The 17,873-nt window shown below is 36.2% G+C and overlaps 1 protein-coding gene across 1 annotated transcript in view; it reads right to left on the minus strand.

Annotated features, from left to right (window-relative positions):
• LOC144435463 (sushi, von Willebrand factor type A, EGF and pentraxin domain-containing protein 1-like) overlaps nt 1-17,873 on the minus strand; it is an 86,358-nt gene that overhangs the window by 17,360 nt on the left and 51,125 nt on the right. The window lies entirely within an intron of this gene.

Consider the following 17,873-nt stretch of genomic DNA (forward strand, 5'->3'; position numbering starts at 1 on the left):
CATAAAAAATTGTATGTGAATGAGTATGACTCTGAGATCCCGCTAACGGTTTCATTGTTGTCGGTCTAACCAGAGACACTGGAGAACTTCACTGTCTATGATCTAATCGTATTGCTCAGTGTGAAAACCGTGCAAAGCGTTACTATTTTGGCGTTGTATTTTCGCACATTTTTGGTTCACAAGGGTCCAATAATTTAAGCTTGAGTTAGGAAATAGGCCTGTTAAAAAAATTGTGTTGTTCCGATTAGGCAAAATAAATAAATAGGTGGGGTAGGTAGATTTATTTTTATTCATGTGCGAGTGTCTAATTCTGGTTTTCCATTTTTTCCAAATGATCTCTGTGTTATTGGCTTCTTTCCATTAGATGTACAACCATTACAGATTGGAGGAACAGTTTTATATTGTCTTTTTAAGTTGATGTCAGTTTCTGCATCCACTATGTCTCGTGAGACTTCACAATTGTTGCGATTTTGTTAGTTTTTCAAGAACACGTAAAAAAAAGTTAAGGGTCGGCAGTGAAAAACTAGGTGGGTCGGGTAACAGAAACCAAACAGTTATTTTTTAGGCCTAAGGCATAACGTAGCATATAAATCTACCCAACCTGCGCGAGCAAGATCTGCATCGGTCAATGTAATATTTACATGGTCTATTACAATTTGGTAAAGTGTACCATTGTATATGCTTGTGCGAGACGTAAAAAAACATCATGCCGTCTAATTGTATGAAACGATTTAGTCACTATGGTTTTGAAGTCAGTGAGATAATGTTTGTGAATTACCCGGTATCGTGATGTTATCGCTTGTATAGAAAAACCATCACTGAGGCAAAATCTCACTTTTATCATCATTCATTTTTTTAAAGTCTTCAATCATGCCAATTAAAAATATCGATACTGCAGTCATTTATGTGACTTTTTTTTCCGAAAATGTTTATCGTGCATCTCGATTATATATTTTTTCGTCTTCGTAACATCTTTTTTTTTTAATTGTGCCAAAAGTAGTAGCTACCACATATAGAACAGTGGAAAAAATACAGAATGAGACTCAGAAATGTAAAATCATTTACTTCAATGTCCAAAATGCGGACATCAGAAAATGATGCATGCACGTTGTGATGGACTCGTGATTAGCTCTAGTCCAGATGCCAATTGGTATCTAACTAAACCATAGACAATAGAGAGGGTCCTCTCTATTTTCTATGACTAAACCAAGTTTAGTGAGTGGAGGTGTAAATGGTAACGATACTGTTTAGGAACACGGTGATAGGAACTAGACGAGATTAGCACTGACAACACACGCTCCGCGAACTCCAGCAAAGAGGCCTGGTGGGGTATATAGAGACTTGTCAGAGTTGTCGGAGCTACTGTTCATATACTTATATAAGTTCCACGTATTCTCAATTTATTTCGTGCTGGATAGAAAACAGTCAGTATAGTCCTTGTGTTCTCCAGTGTATAGCCGATGGATTGGATAGTGAGAGTCATGATATGTGTGATACATTGTAGTTTATACACCAGAACTGAATTTTAGACTGATCCTGTCGGCATCTTCAGAGAAAGCATCTAGCGGGTACCACAATAAACTGAAAACGTAACGACTATAAGCATAACTATAAGTTTTAATTTACATGGAACTACGGTCATATTTGATAAGCTTATCCCCCACTTCCACATATGGTCTCATACCCCTTGGTCAGCGAAAAGCCAATCATGTTCATGTCCGGACATACGAGTTATAAATGGGGCGGTCATGTGGGTTAAGTTAGGGTGGAATATAATATATGGAAAAAGTCTGATTGATACTGGCTGTGATGGGTAGTAGAGCATTTTTTAATTGTCAAAAACAGGGTTGGGGGCCGAATGATATGATTCAAAACGTCATGATTTTCTGGTATATCTTTGTTGTCATGTTGTGTGTCCAGTTGAGGATGGCTGTCTTTGACTGGCAAGTTAAGCTACAACAGTAAGTGACTGATTTTGAAAGCAAAGAAAGTGGAAGAACATTGGTGTTAGTTAAAAAACTATTGTTATTAAAGATATACAAGTAAACACAGCAAAACAATTGAGAGTCGGTACGGAAAGGAACAGATGACCACAGGAAGGTGTTCAGCTGTTCTTCATTGTTCTTTGCAATTTGACGACCGGGCGAAGCCTTGAGTAAGTCCAGAAGTTCGAGCAGTCAGTACGTCGCCATTGATAAGGCCGAATGTTTTTGGCAGTATATTAGGTTGTCATTGAGTAGCTAGCTGTTTATTAGTAAGCTTAAGTCTCGACAAACGTTTGTAGTCGTTTAGGTGTGAGCCATTCACTGGTAATGACTGACATTTTCCCTACTTGGTCGCAACCTCACCTACAAATTAATTGTATATGGTATTAATTGTATTAACTGTCATACTCTACTGCTTTTCTACCACTAAGACTGTCCCCTGGCGTAAGGACAAGCAATGTGCATTGTCAAAAGTGATTCTCACGTGACCCCTTCGCAGGTGGCAAGAAATGAACAGAAATCAATAAACCCATACCTTGATTGACATTACCCACTATACAAAGAAGAAGTTGAAATAATTGAACTTGAAATGCCTTTTGCAGGCCGATAATGTAGGACAAAGAGGACGTAGTGCTGTTACTTTCTACTACGCAAAAACCACAGACAACTAACACAACAACACTGTAATACTTATGCCGGTAGGATTTAAATAGATTGCTGTGTGAAAATTTCAGCTAATGACCAATTTGAACTTCAGTAAAATTGGTATCGCTGAAAGTTAAACGCGATACAAAAAATACAAATAATACCTCTACCTATTGGTTTTGTTAAAAACAGAATCTTTGCATGGAAGGTGGTATGTCGTCAACTTAAAGCTAAAAAAATGACAAAATAAAACGAAGTGAGGGCAGTTAACAATCACCACATTGTAAGTGTCAAAGAGATGACACCTTCCTATAACCCCCACCTTGCATGCTACAAAGTTCACAACCTTGTAGATAATCTTTGAAGTTTCGCAGTTGTACTTCTAAGAGGGTGAGGGACTGGTATGTGAGTAATGGTCAACAATAGCAACACAGATTCAAAACTGATAACTTTGAATATTCGAGGTAGCCTACCTCCATTTTTGAACAAACCATGGAGGTAGGAACACGTCTTTTCTACCTCCATGAACAAACCGATGTGTCTTTAATAGGCAACCGTCCTTGAATCATCAACTATACACTCACAGTCGCAGTTTTCAAACAGACTTTATTTGATTTTCGGATACCGGCTCAGCCAACAACCCTCGCTGTTTTCTTCGGATATTTTGTCATGCTCAGGCATTCGTACAAAAGATTCAACACTAATGTTGTGGTATATTGGTTTTGCGAGAACTAATATCGGCGATCACATACTAGTAGTTGTCAGTGTTTTCGCTAAAGCAAAATACACGGAGATGGTTCAAAATCACTTGACTATCATTTCACTCTTATTTAAATCTACAAATATCTCATTAATATTTTCTCCCAGCTTACTTCAAACTATATGACATTTTCCATGAAAAAAAGGTGCGTATCTGGAGCAAAGAAGTGTTTCAGATATCAGAGTGTTCACGTTTGCGTGACCAAGACATAGACTGGCAAGCGACGCCATGAATTGTGATCGAATCCCAGGGTCGGATAGGTAGTAGATCAGTGTTCATAATAATTCATTTGCGTGTTCAATTACTAAGTCATCGATGTAGGGTTATAAATTCAGTGACTACACCATCAACAAAGTTACTTCTTACTATAAATCATGTTGAAAAAGACCCTAGGAAAATGTCTAAGCAACAATGACGGGTGTTACTTTTTTGCAGTTTTTATCCAAATAGTAATCGTCGAATAACGTGACCCTGGCTGAAAACTGCGACAGTGAATGTACCATAAATTCCCAAAACAGACTGACCAGAACAGACATATTGACACAAAAAAGTGTGCAAGTTTACATCTTGTGACAGGTTTGGTTGGGGTCACCTCCATCGGCTAATGGTCGAAATCGTCATTGTAAAATATTTTTAATTACCCTCAACTACAAATCAGCGTATCGTTGACGATCATTTCAATCGTAAGTGTTTAGAACTGATTCAGAAGTAAAACGTAGAATTATTAATGACAATGGTATGCAAAGTTTTGTTGTTTAACAATCATCAGCGATTTGGCATGTTTGCACAAACCACAGATACTTGTTAGTGCATACACTTTTGATACTTCTATTCTATAAGGTAAAGGCTAAATTTAAAAAGACATGATCCCAGTATTAACTTTTTTGTTGCGGCTATATTTCCTAAGTGAGGTGTGCCAAAGAAAGTTGTCCCATGATACTTTGCGCCAGTGCGACTTTTTGACATTGTACGTTCGATGTTCCCAATGAGTAAATGGAATTTTATCGAGAAGTCTATTCATATTTGTTTATGACAGCAAGATATTTTCAATTTTCTGTTTTTGGTCATTTTTGGGGTCAAAAACTGTCATTTGTTTTGTAAATAAAAGAATTCAAAGTAAAAATGAATGACAGCCGCAAAACTAATCGATTGAATGGGCTGACATTTGGTGTGCATGTATGTTAGAGTATCTGGATGAAGAATTCTTCAAGAAAATTTGAAGATGACATTGATATGCAAATACGTCTAAAACGTGCTGTGTAGTATCATATTATAGCCATGTTATTTTACAATACTCGTGAGAAAGTAGAATTTATTGGTGAAGTAAAGTTGCTCATACACCTAAGAAAATTTGACTACACTTGAATACATAATGAGCAAATGAAATGATCACAACAATCACATATCTTTGTAATATTATGACTATACAAGATCTAATACAGGGACGAATGGAGTACTTATCAAATAATGCCCTCCGTAACTCAGAAATAAATGTAGATGCGCTGTACCATGCAGTTACGATCAGCGGTTTTGAACTATGGAGGTAGGAAGGAAGGAGGTAGGAAGGATTATAGTCCTACCACCATTTCTGAACAAAATCGTTGTCCTTGAATTGGAATGGTATGCTTTTAATACAAAAGTTGCACAAACATATGTTCTTGCTTTCAAAAGTTTTAGAATTAACACCATGATTTCACCGTCGCCCATACTGAGGTTTTCCTGCATCTATTGCTATGGATTTTGTTGGTGGGACTTTGCTGTACTGTATGAACACTTGTTCAGACTCAGGCCACTAAAACACAATTGCAAAAAAAAAACGTAAAGACACGAAGTATCGTTTTGCACAACGTTCGGCTTGAAGCAGGTTTGAAGGGTAACCATGCACGACAGAGAAGATGGGTTTAGAGCCCCATTCACACCTAAAACAAAAAGCGATTCTAGTCTGTTCCTATTATAGTGGTCTGAGGTTCAGATCAAAGTGCCGCATTCATCCACAACATAAAAAATCATAGACCCTACACGACTGGCGTTTGTAAAAGTCAGTTTTAAACCATAATTACTACACCTCTTTATCTTCTCGGCAAGAACATGCAGTGCTGCAATCCAACGTGAGGACCTCTCACCAACTTTCAGATCACTTCACATTGGGAACGTTGGTGAGAGTTCTACTAATATAATTCAGACTGAGGCAAAAAAATATAGCCTTTCTGAGTTGAAATCCGAGGTTTAAATCCTGATATCTGAAAATTCCCAATCAACCCAGATTACATTGAATAAAAAATAAGTCTAACAAACAATTTATGATTTTTCAGTCCCGAAACTTGCTATTATCCATACACTGTATACAAAGCTAAATACACGGTGATTGGTGTATCGCACTCCTTGACTGAGTGGGTCGGAAAAAAATAGGTAGACTCACTTGTCATAAATCGATTTATAAATCCACAAAGGCACTGTGACAACTAAAGCAGTCCCTTTACAGACCATTTTTCTTTAGAAATAAATAGGCTAAAACAATACTGAATGACAGGCAGTCCAAGGTATGCAAAACCATAAGCGAGCGCGTACTCACGATGCTAGATTAACACACTATTTTACCTGCGCATTGAAGACGCACAGTAAAAAGACCAGTTTTCAACATTAATGCAGGAAATACAAAGCTAACAATTCAAAATTGTATAAAATGTAAGAAAACAAAAAACAGGCGACAGTCAGAGCATGCATGAACTTCGATTTACAATACCATTATTAAGTTCTTGCATTTTGGGGCTAATGAAGTCATAGAGACTACATGTAGAGTGGGCGAGTTTCATCACAGTTAGTATAATCAATGGCACCGTGATAATTCTGACTTTCACTTGAAACTGGACCAGAACAGTCTAGGTCGGACGAGTCGTCATCATCATCAATTCAAAGGCGACGTAACCAAATATACACCGTGAATTCATCTTAGATCGCACCGAGTTGAACAATCATGTCTGTCATTGTTGTCCTCTTTGACTAACATCGAATGTATTTATCATTGTAGAATGTAGACCTTTACGCTGTTTGACCGACTATTGAAGTATAACCCACATAGGTGATATTTCATTGACCTACATGGAAATGCTTGTAAATACTTTTTGCAAGTAGTAGTAGCTCAGACCACTCTAGTATTTTAGTGGTCTGAGGTAGTAGTAAGAGTTTTTGCTAACGTTTACATGCTAGCGTAGTTGTACATGTACGTATACATGTCAGTTCGTATGTACATGTACATTAAATGTAGCTCTCATCATATCATACACTGTACATGTGTGTAACCCTTTTCTTTTGCACCCCCCCCCTCCGCCTTCATGTGGTCAAACACAGACAACTAACTAACTAAATAGTGTTACTGTTAGTTTTCTGTGGGTCAAACAATTAGTGTACACGCCTTGAATCACATGCAGGCGAGATAGATTTGAATATTCATTTGTTTACTGCCCGGTTATGGGGGTGAACTCATGAATATATTCTGAACTAAATGCAAATGTATTCAAATCACTTCCGACTCGCAATCTGAACTATTTTTCAGATCGAGTATAATCCGATTAGACAGGCGCTAATGGGAAAGTACAGAAACGTCCACCTCATCAGCATAAAAGTACAGAATTGAACTCAATCTGAACTATAGTACGGAAAATGTCGTAATCTGTACTATTTTTTCTACTAGTGTAATAGGGTTGTCCTCTAGGATCGATGCGGACTTATAGGGTGTCCTATTGGACGTTAATAGTTGTTTTGACGCCCACGGGGTTGTCCTATTGGATGCAAGTAGGGTACGTTGTCCTATAGGAATCGTGTCAAAAAAAACATAGGTTGCCCTTTAGGACTGCCCTTTTAAACTGTCCTGTAGGATTGCCCTATAGGAACCTATAGTATTTTTTAGTACATGTCTAGATCTGTAAAACATTCATGCTGGGTTTTGGTTGGTGACTAAAAATCCCATGTCTCCAGTGTAATTTTAACATGTGACCCCAACCAATAACTCAGTGTTTTCACCATTTCAGTATAGTGAGCAGATGGATGGTCAACCAGACATTTTTCCTCTCCAAATAAGGAGTTGAATTAAGTATTCAACCAATCAACTGCTATGCATGGTATCCTTGAAAAGACACATAGCTTGATTTGCCAAGTATACGGGTTGTGCGCAGACAACACTTGCAAGGTCAACCATCCAATCATTGAGGCTACTCATGATCATTGTCATACGTACAAAAGCAATAAACGCACTAGGGCAATTACACTCTTTGTCATAAAAGCTTAACATTTGAGTGTTTGATACACAAAATCCATATCATGAAAGCTTAGCATTTGGGTGTTTGAGACACAATCCATATCATAAAAGTTTAGTATTTGAGGTTTTGTGCAACAGCCTGAGGTGACAAAACAAACAGTCCAGGCGAAACAACACTAACTTATCTATCGACTCGCGTTGACGCAATGCTTGATGTCTTCTGTTTTAGAATAAATTGTTGAATGGGAAACCTCAAATGCTAAGCTTTTAAATTTTTATGACAAGGATTGTATGTGTGTCTCGAACACCCAGATGCTATTAAGCTTTTTTTTAATGACAAAGAGATTATACACTCTCAGCATCTAGGTAATTGATACTTGTACTATTTTTAAAGGCTTTCTGTGGTAAAGAGGTTAAGCAATTTGCGTAAAGAAGTTTAGACATCAAATTTTAAGAATTGGGGGAAAAAGACTTAACGAAATTGGCATAGCCCTCAAAGTATTGATGACATTTTTAGGACCGAACTGATTGCACATCTTTTTTGATAATTAATGATCATACGTGAAAGACTAGTGAATTGGTGTTTTTATGATTGCAAATCATTAAAGAAACTGTTTACGTTCACCCCAGCCTTAATGTATTATAATCCTTATAAGAAGTACAAACACCTTACATCTCACTTCAGAATGACTTTAGTGGTCTGAGGAATTACAAATGTTGGCTACACCGTTACTTGACATTCCGAAGCAGGCTGTAACCTTTATAAATACAGGGTCTTATCAAATGAAATTCTAATGACCAGCGTGAATGGAATAGACGCAGCTGTGATTTTCAAGATAAACTCAATTGATAAGACCCTTGCATCTAAAAAATTATACACTTTTTTCAAAGTCCATTTTAAACAATCAATGCCACATGAGGTATCTGATAATAGGAGGTCGTACAATACAAGGACGCCAATATATATGTAGACTGAGTGAAGTTGACCTAAGTCACTAGAAACGCTATTTTTTTTATCTCAGACAAGTAAAAGCAGACAAGTTTGCAAAGACAATGGATTGAACCTTAGTCTGAGATTGAACAAAAGACATCTATTTCATGACCTCCTGTTATCAGATACCTCACTTGGTTTTGATTGTTTGAATTGAACTTTCAAAAGAGTGTAATTGTTTATATACAGGGGTCTCAAGTACTCGATAAAAAGAACAGTAACTGCCTTAAATGGTAGATTTATTTTAAATAGTGACAGGTTTGTTTAGGGTTTAGACAAAATGTCCTGACCAGAAACAATTCCTTTTTTGGCCTTACAGCAGTGCAGGATAAATGATCATGAGCATGTAAAACCGTTCATAGATAATCGGGTGCTGTAAAATTAATATTTACTAACCTGCCGCTGTACGTGATATTAAACTCACGAATACCAACATCAGTTGGATTATTGTCAACCGTATTCTGGAAAACATAATAAGGATATCATCTATAAGCAAGAAGTCGTAAAGAAAACAAAGATTGCATATTGAGTAAAAAAAGTACCAACATAAATACAATCGAAACAATTTTTTTAAATATAGAAATCTGAAAAAGAAATTGTTTCTTGCTTGATTTATACTATCAAGAGTTTTAAAACAAATATGATCCAACAATTCAGATGTGTGATGCCTGTGAATTTTAATTAAAAAATTTAGCTGTGTTTCTGTTCTTCCGTAAAATGCATGTTAAACCAGATTTAAACTGAATGCCCTCCATAAGGGGAGGCTTGCAAATTCATGATTTATGCAAGAAATTTAGCTACATATGTGATTTTTGTCAAGTCCCATGGTGAAAGTCAGTTGTCAAAAACGTTGTTCAAATGCCAGAAAAGCTTGCAATCTTGGACTGCACTGGGCTTTTATGATCTCCTACATACCCCGGATATGTACACCCGTTTCCACGGCAAATAATAAATGACATTGAAACCCACATTGCGCATCAGTAAGTTTACATACTTCATGGTAGACATCGTAACAATGAAGTGATTAGGTATTATTGCCCTACTTTGTAAAATGTATACATACTTGTTTCAATTGAGATTGACAGATGCACCATGCATCTGCTCCAAATCGTACACATGCGTGAAAGGTGTGAAGTGAGCAGACTATCGTGACTGTATATTTTGCAATAAAGCTTACAGATTATGTGTATTTTTAGTGCTCTCCTCCTTGCTTTGATGTAATAATCTTCAGATTTAATGAAAATATCAATACAAATACTTGAAACCCCTGAAAACAGAGTCTTTCTCAGTGTAGAACAACAGCGTGTATCCGTACCGTAGCTTCCTGGTTTACCTTACATTGATGTTGGTGGCGCACTTTCGAAACGAAGTGCATGTGCGACCAGCCGATCGAGTAATTAATTACGCAAATTTACATTTATATTCATGGGATTTTTACCAAACCATAATCAGTTCTTGCCATTACTCAACGGAACACTTGTGCAAAATTTCGTTTGAATTGAGCCAGCCATTTTGGAGAAAACAATGAAACAGACGGACAGACAGACAGACAGACAGACAGACAGACAGACAGACAGACAGACAGACAGACAGACAGACAAACAAACAAACAAACAATCAAACAAACACACACACACACACACACACACATACACACACAGAGGCATTTCAGCCCTAATGTATCTCCTTCCTTATGGAAGGAAAAAATGGCTATATTTTCGCTAGACCTCAATACCAATACCTCTCTGTATCAAGACCTAATCGATAACAACTTAACTATGAAGCAATTTGTTCATTAACATAATACTAGTAACAAGTATGTGTATGGGATTGTGTAACACAGATGCATAATAATAATGGTAACATTCCAAAGAAAAACGCAAGAAAATGTAGCGCTGAACGTAGACGCGAATTTTGAAGTATAAATTTAATTCGTAATATGCATGTTATTTCTACCTCCCGTAAGGGCAGTTTATGTTATACCTTTTAACTGTCTGTCTGTCTGTCTGTCTGCCTGTCTGTCTGTCTGTTTGTCTATGTATGTATATATGTGTATGTATGTATGTATGTATGTATGTATGTATGTATGTATGTATGTATGTATGTATGTATGTATGTATGTGTGCGTCAGACTGAGGACACGATATCTCGAAAGCTAATGCATCGATTCTAATGAAACTTGCTACATATCTTCATATGAACACTAATTAATCATTTGCAAAATTCATGTTTTTGTAATTAGACTATGTCTTAAGAATTCAAACTTCAAATTCAATGTAATTTTGTACGTGTATTAACCATAACAAAGCCTGTTGGCATACTTTTCAGTTTTAACAATTAGTGTGCATAATTAATTAGTGTTGGTAATAAGGCTATATCTAAAGAATGCACACTTCAAATTCTGAGTTCATATGTCATATAATGTTTGTTGATGTAGCTTATAGTTTTAATTCATAATTTGCATAATTAATAATTTTTCGATTAGGTAATATATTAACTATGCAGGCTTGACATTTTATACAGTTTCATATAATTAACTTTCCAATTTAGAGGTACTTATTTATAATAGCTATATCTCAGAATTTTGCATTCCAATAATGTATGTAGAAGATCTATGGTTTTATCCTTAGAGTGATCCTATTTTTTACCTCTCGTAAGGGGGGGGGGTTATGTTATACTCTTGTCTGTCTGTCTGTCTGTCTGTCTGTCTGTCTGTCTGTCTGTCTGTCTGTCTGTGGACATGATATCTCAAAACCTATCTTACCGATTCTAATTATACTTGCTACACATCTTCCCTATGCTAAACACCAGAACTAATACGATTTTGGTAAATATCCAATGAAGATTAATTAGTGATTTGCATAATCAATGGTTTTTAGTAATTACATCAACCATAACAAAGCACACATATCCTATAAAGCCTGTTGGAATAGTTTTTAGTTTTAATGATTAGTGTGCATAATTAATTAGTTTCGGTAATTAGGCTATAACTAGAGAATTCACACTTCAAATTCCACAACATTTGGTATATATATCTAACATAATAAAGCACAAATGCCCTATAAAGGCAGTTGGCCTAGTTTTTAATGTTAGTGTGTAATTTGCATAAATTATTGATTTTCAGTAATTAAGTCATATATATCTAGAGAGTGCATACTTCAAATTCCACAAACTTTCGTGGTGCATACATCAACCAGAAAAGGCCAAAATATCCTATAAAGCCTCGCATAGTTTTTATTTTTAAAGATTAATATGCATAATTAATTAGGTTCGGTAATTAGGCTATATCTTAATAGGACTGTATTCCAACAATATGTTTCTCATTACCCAACCGACCCAAATGTTTAGCTCCGACATCTACTTTTTTATTACAAATTTCGGTTTATTACAAATTTCGGCAATTATTACAAATGTCGGTTGTACACAGCACTTTCGCTGGCAAAATAGGCAAGTGTCTGGACTGTCGACGCCATCTCTACAGTCATGGCAGCGGCGACGACAATTGCTCACAAACAGAGGATTTCTTTCATGACAAAAGTTATTCAAGTAGTGGACTTGAGAACATGCCAATTTTGTGGAGATTATGGGAAGGGCTTGTTACCAGGAATCCAATAAAAAGAAGTTAGAGATGAGGAAGAGGAGAGGGAGAGAAACGTGAACAAGATGATTTTTAAAATTTTTTTTATACTTTTTATAATTAACCGAATGACTCATATAGTTGCTAAGAGAAACATACAAAACAATATGATCACCTTTATGAGACATTTAAATCAGTTTGTTTTTTTAACTCTAATGAGTACAATGTACACCATTCCTCACCGGGTTTATCACAGTGTGTACCAGTTCAGTTTTTTTACACTTGTTTGATATGGGATGGTGGGCGCACATTCTGTCGGCAATAAACCCGAATAGCCAGGCTGATAGATGGTCAAACATGGCGGCGGGGAGTGATAAACGTAATATGAAAGTTTATAATATATATATGTTATATGTACTTAAATTAGCAAAATAACGTTCTTGCATATAAAGAAAAGAGTTGAAATATAATATTAGGGTAGCTGTGCAAGTTTTTATGACATCTATCGGGAGATGTCATATTTGAATATATGAACACTGTCAGCCTGCACTTGATTGATTTCTCAGCCGAACTATTCCGAGCAAGAGACGGTGTAAGCCGGTCATGACGTCGACCGTTCGATTCCACGGGTCACTCAGTCCATCCACCATTGTGTATTATTGTGCCTTTTCAAGTGGTCTTCAATAACTCAAGACTACAATAGAGCCAAACATTTGAATGAAGATAAAAAAAGGTAGACAAGCTAAATGGAAAAAGTGACTACGTTTGCCACACACTGTATATTATTTATGTTACCATGGTGACAAAGTAACTGGTAATATTCCGACTAATTTACATGATGAGTCAACACTCCTTTTTAGCACTGACCATCGTCTGAGTTAATAACCAGGGGCTGTATGATTGTAATACGTTGCCAAGTAGATTGACATGTTGTTCTACACACATGGAAGACATTCACAATCATTCCAGTTCCAAAGAAGCCCAACCCTAAACAGTTAAACGGCGACTACCGGCCGATTACCTTGACATCAATTTTGTGCAAGTGTATGGGGAGTATTGTTATGAATTGAGTTATTGCTTTGTGAGGTAGTTAACAAGTTAGATCTCTTTCAGTTTGCGTATAAAGCCCACAGGGGTGTAGGGGATGCATCTATTACACTATCTTAATTGTACAGCATTTAGAACGTTAGAATTCGTACGTACGTACGGATTCGTTTTGATAGACTTCTCCAGCGCATTTAATACTATACAGTTATACGTTCTATTAAAGCATTTGATTGAGTTAAATGTTAATTCTAACTTAGTTCTTTGGATCCGCGACTTTCTTAAGGATAGACCTCAGCGGGTTTGCGTTAATGGTTATATGTCTGATGAAATAATTGTACTGAACGTTGTTGCTCCCCAAGGTTGGGTGTATCACCCACATTTATACTGATCACATGAGATGCAATACTGCAATAAGTTGTCTGTTTAAATTTGCCGATGACATGGCACTTATTGGTCTATTACTTGATGAAGACTCTTTAGTTGATTATTTTTGTAATATTCACATTTTAAATAATTGGTGTAAAGACAGCTTTTTCGAAATGAATGTTGCAAAAATAAAAGAATTGGTTGTAGCACACAAAGTAATTTATCATTTCACGCCTGTATCAATGAATGACGATCGATTCTGTCGAAGTTGTTACTAGTTTCAAATACATTGGGTCAATTCTTGATGGCAAGCTCTCTTTCGCCGAAAACACAGTCTCTATCGCGAAAAAAGGCTCAACAGAGACTGTATCTCCTTATTAGGACATTAAAGTCATTTGATGTCAATCAGAATGTGCTGCAATTGGTATATAGGTCTATCATTGAAAGTGTTTTGACTTTCAATGTAATCCTTGTTGGTATGGTAACTTCACAGTTAAAAACAGGAGTAAACTCAACCGAATTGTAAACACAGCAGAGAAGATCATTGACTGTCGTCAAGTTACATTGGCATGTCACTATCACAAGGCAGTTAACAGGAAAGCTCGCTCTTAGAAAATTGTCAATGACCATGTGCAACCCTTCCACAGATCTTTTGATAAACTCCCATCTGGATGTCTTTGTTTTGTAAATTGACGTTTGAGCCTAAAGACAAATTTCCGCATTCGTATATGGATAATAAAGTTAGTGAATTGAATTGAAGATACCTGGGCACTTCGTCATAAGCTCTGCTAATTCAATCCATCATCGAGTGTTTCCACGACGCGACAATCGGAAAGTTCACGTCCAAATGAATTTGAAAATGCGCTAGAGAAGTCGACGTTGTTATGCTTGGTTCTGTTTGAAGCAGGGACGTGTTCTGTGAGGTCTGTCATGATCAACTCAGGTCAAAAGTATCCATGATAATTAAACTGTGTTTTGAACGTATATGTAGTAAATATATGCAGAAATGAGAACATGTATGTTAAGGCAGGCGCAAACAAAATCGCAAAAGAAATTTTAAAAAGGCAAATAGTTGCTTTGAAAAATAAAGTAAGTTTACCTCATTTTCTTGGTTTCCTCTTGTCACCGTCTTCAGTACAAATACAAATAACAAATAGGTAATTCGCACTTGGTTGTATAGTTACCTATACGCATGCGTTACGATTTATTCCCGCCCACATTGAGAGACACATTCTCCGATTGGTCGATTGTAAAGACTATATACGTTTGTAAAGAAACTACTTAGATAGTAATAACCCACGGAATGTTTCTTGACATCCGTCGCTAAAAAAAATTAACTTCGATGAACTGTAGATTTATATGTAAGAAATTTAGCTGTTGCTCATGACCTGATTATGTTGTGTTCTCAGTAATAACGGGAAGAAAGTATTGCGAGGTTTTGGTACACGTTTTCAGCCAAGTTTTGCAAAAACTCCTCAAATGTTTCGTTTGCGTGTTTTGATTAACGACAACCCGTCTATGTCGGATATTTGGACAATTTATACAAATATTACAACGTTGTGTGTTCTGATAATGGTCTGTTGGTACCTTTGAATTCACGTTATTTTACGAGCGAAGACACTCCTCTTGAGCTCGTAAAATAACGTGAATTTAAAGGACAAATGCAAGTGTAATAAAAATACAGCTGTGAAGATATATTGCAGACTAAGGGTCGGTATATGTCTTTGCAACTTGAAATAAATAAATAAAGGAATGATATGCCTGAATGAAACAGTTGTGTAGATGTTGATAACAGTGGATATGTGGAGTCGTGATGGATGAGTGGTTAGAGTGACCGGCTTGGAATCTACATGGTGCAGGTTCAAGCCCTCTTGCTGCCTACTGTTTGCTTCTGTGACTAAAGTCTTTGGGCAAGATTGGTGCCTCAGTCAACCCAGCTGTATCATTGGGGACCTGGTAGGATGTAGGTTATAATATAAAGGCTTTAATCCCATCCGCTTAAATGGCTGCAATGAATTGTATGCTCCCCGGGGAGTTAAGGAAGACTAAAGAGCCGTTGTACCCGTCTGATCCGAGCCAGAGGTAATAATTGTACATTGAGCACGGCGTGGGAAAGTGCTATATAAGAACCCAATATTATTATGTTTTTTATACAAAGTAAGACCATGTCTTTACAACTTGAAATCAATAAAGGGACAATATACGATGTCTTTACAACTTGAAATCAATAAAAGGACGTCGACAATGTAATGACCTTGCCCTATTTAGAGGTTACAAATTAAACCTATGCAATGTCCAGTGACCATTTCGTCTCTGTTTATGTCTCTGTCAACGTTCAAATCCTAACGACATAATATATTACAAGTTTAAAAATGTCGAGAAAATCCCCAAATATGCAGCCGCCAATCAAATGTTCTAACAATGCCAGAAGATAATTCTAATGTAACAGTATATTTATAAATATCACAGCCAACGAATGGTATGTTGTCTACTGTTGCCATTGCCATCTGAATAGAAGTGACAATCAACGTCGATGATGGGTGTAACCCTGCCTGTAGTGACACTACCAGAACTTGCACTAACAATGGTGAATGGATTGGAAGAATTCCAACTTATATCAAAGTAGCACATATGATGTACTAATCTTTGCTGTTCTTTATAGTGTCACAATTTCGTTTGCAATACTGAGAATATGTTTTTACGCACCTGAAACATATAGTCTTGGTCATTGCTTTCTATATTATCCCATAGACCCTACGTCTATGCTTATCCCAAGGAATTAATCTACGAATTACGTAATGCTCCGAGTATGATTCCACAAATTTGAGCCGCAGGTGAGTATATACTTATCATAGTAGTGCGTAGATTCGTACACAGAGCTTTATGGCGTAAGTTATTATAGATTACGAGTGAGTTTATCTTTGTCTTATTATTATTTTCCAAGTAATGTCCTATAATATGTTTTGTTTGCTTTCCATTATTGTGCATTATTATATAGGTATAATAGAGTCTATATCAGTTCTCGTACTTAAAATAGCACATACACACACCTACACAGTCATGTTCCAATTGTCACTGAGTTAAACTTGTTCTTTCCAGAACCACTTACATAAAACATGGACAGACAGAAAGGAGCCGGTTATCGTCAAATATTTCAAAAAATAACCCCAAAATAAAGAATTTCCCGATGATTAAAAAGATTAGATTATCACATGCCTATAACAAATAAACCGGAAAAAAACTATGCAAAGCTGTTGAATATTGTTGAACAACGGGTGAATTGCACATGAAACAATGCAGTTATATCAAAGTTGATATATAATAGTTACTGCTTCGACTTATTTATTGTAGGCGTGAATTGAAGTGAACTTTCGAAAGTAGTAGACAACAAAATATATTCTATCATAGCATGCGCTCGGAAAGATGTTGTCGTTGAACAAAAAATATGTATTAATCGTATACCATGATAATCCAAGGTTATGACAACCTGTGTCTATGTCACTGGTTCTGGAGAACTTATTTTCCAAATCACCATTATGATTGGCGATAAGTCACCTTAGGTCAATCGTACATTACTAAGCTAGACTTAATTTTTATTTTAAATTGTTATAAATATTACCTGTATGAAATAAGCATGTAATATTATGCACTTAATTGCCTGTTTCGAATTTGTACTCTTTAAAAAACGATTATATCCTCGAGCTCGTAGTGTGCGTATGTGTACACATGTGTGTGTGTATGTATGTAGAATGTATGTATGTATGTATGTATGTATGTATGTATGTATGTATGTATGTATGTATGTATGTATGTATGTATGTATGTATGCATGCATGCATGTATGTGTATGTGTGCGTTTGTTTGTTTGTGTATGGTTTTTAGTAATTAAGCTATATTTTAAGAACACAAACTTCCTATGAAGGCAGTTGGCCATATGTATGTATGTATGTATGTATGTATGTATGTATGTATGTATGTATGTATGTATGTAAGTATGTATGTATGTATGTATGTATGTATGTATGTATGTATGTATGTATGTATGTACATTGTATGTATGTATGTATGTATGTATGTATGTATGTATGTATGTATGTATGTATGTGTGTATGTGTGTATGTGTGTATGTGTGTGTGTATGCATGCATGTATGCATGCATGCATGCATGCATGTATATATGTGTGTATGTATGTATATATGTATGTATGTATGTATGTATGTATGTATGTATGTATGTATGTATGTAT

This window comes from Glandiceps talaboti, chromosome 5, assembly GCF_964340395.1.
Source record: "Glandiceps talaboti chromosome 5, keGlaTala1.1, whole genome shotgun sequence".
Classification (NCBI taxonomy): Eukaryota; Metazoa; Hemichordata; class Enteropneusta; family Spengelidae; genus Glandiceps; species Glandiceps talaboti.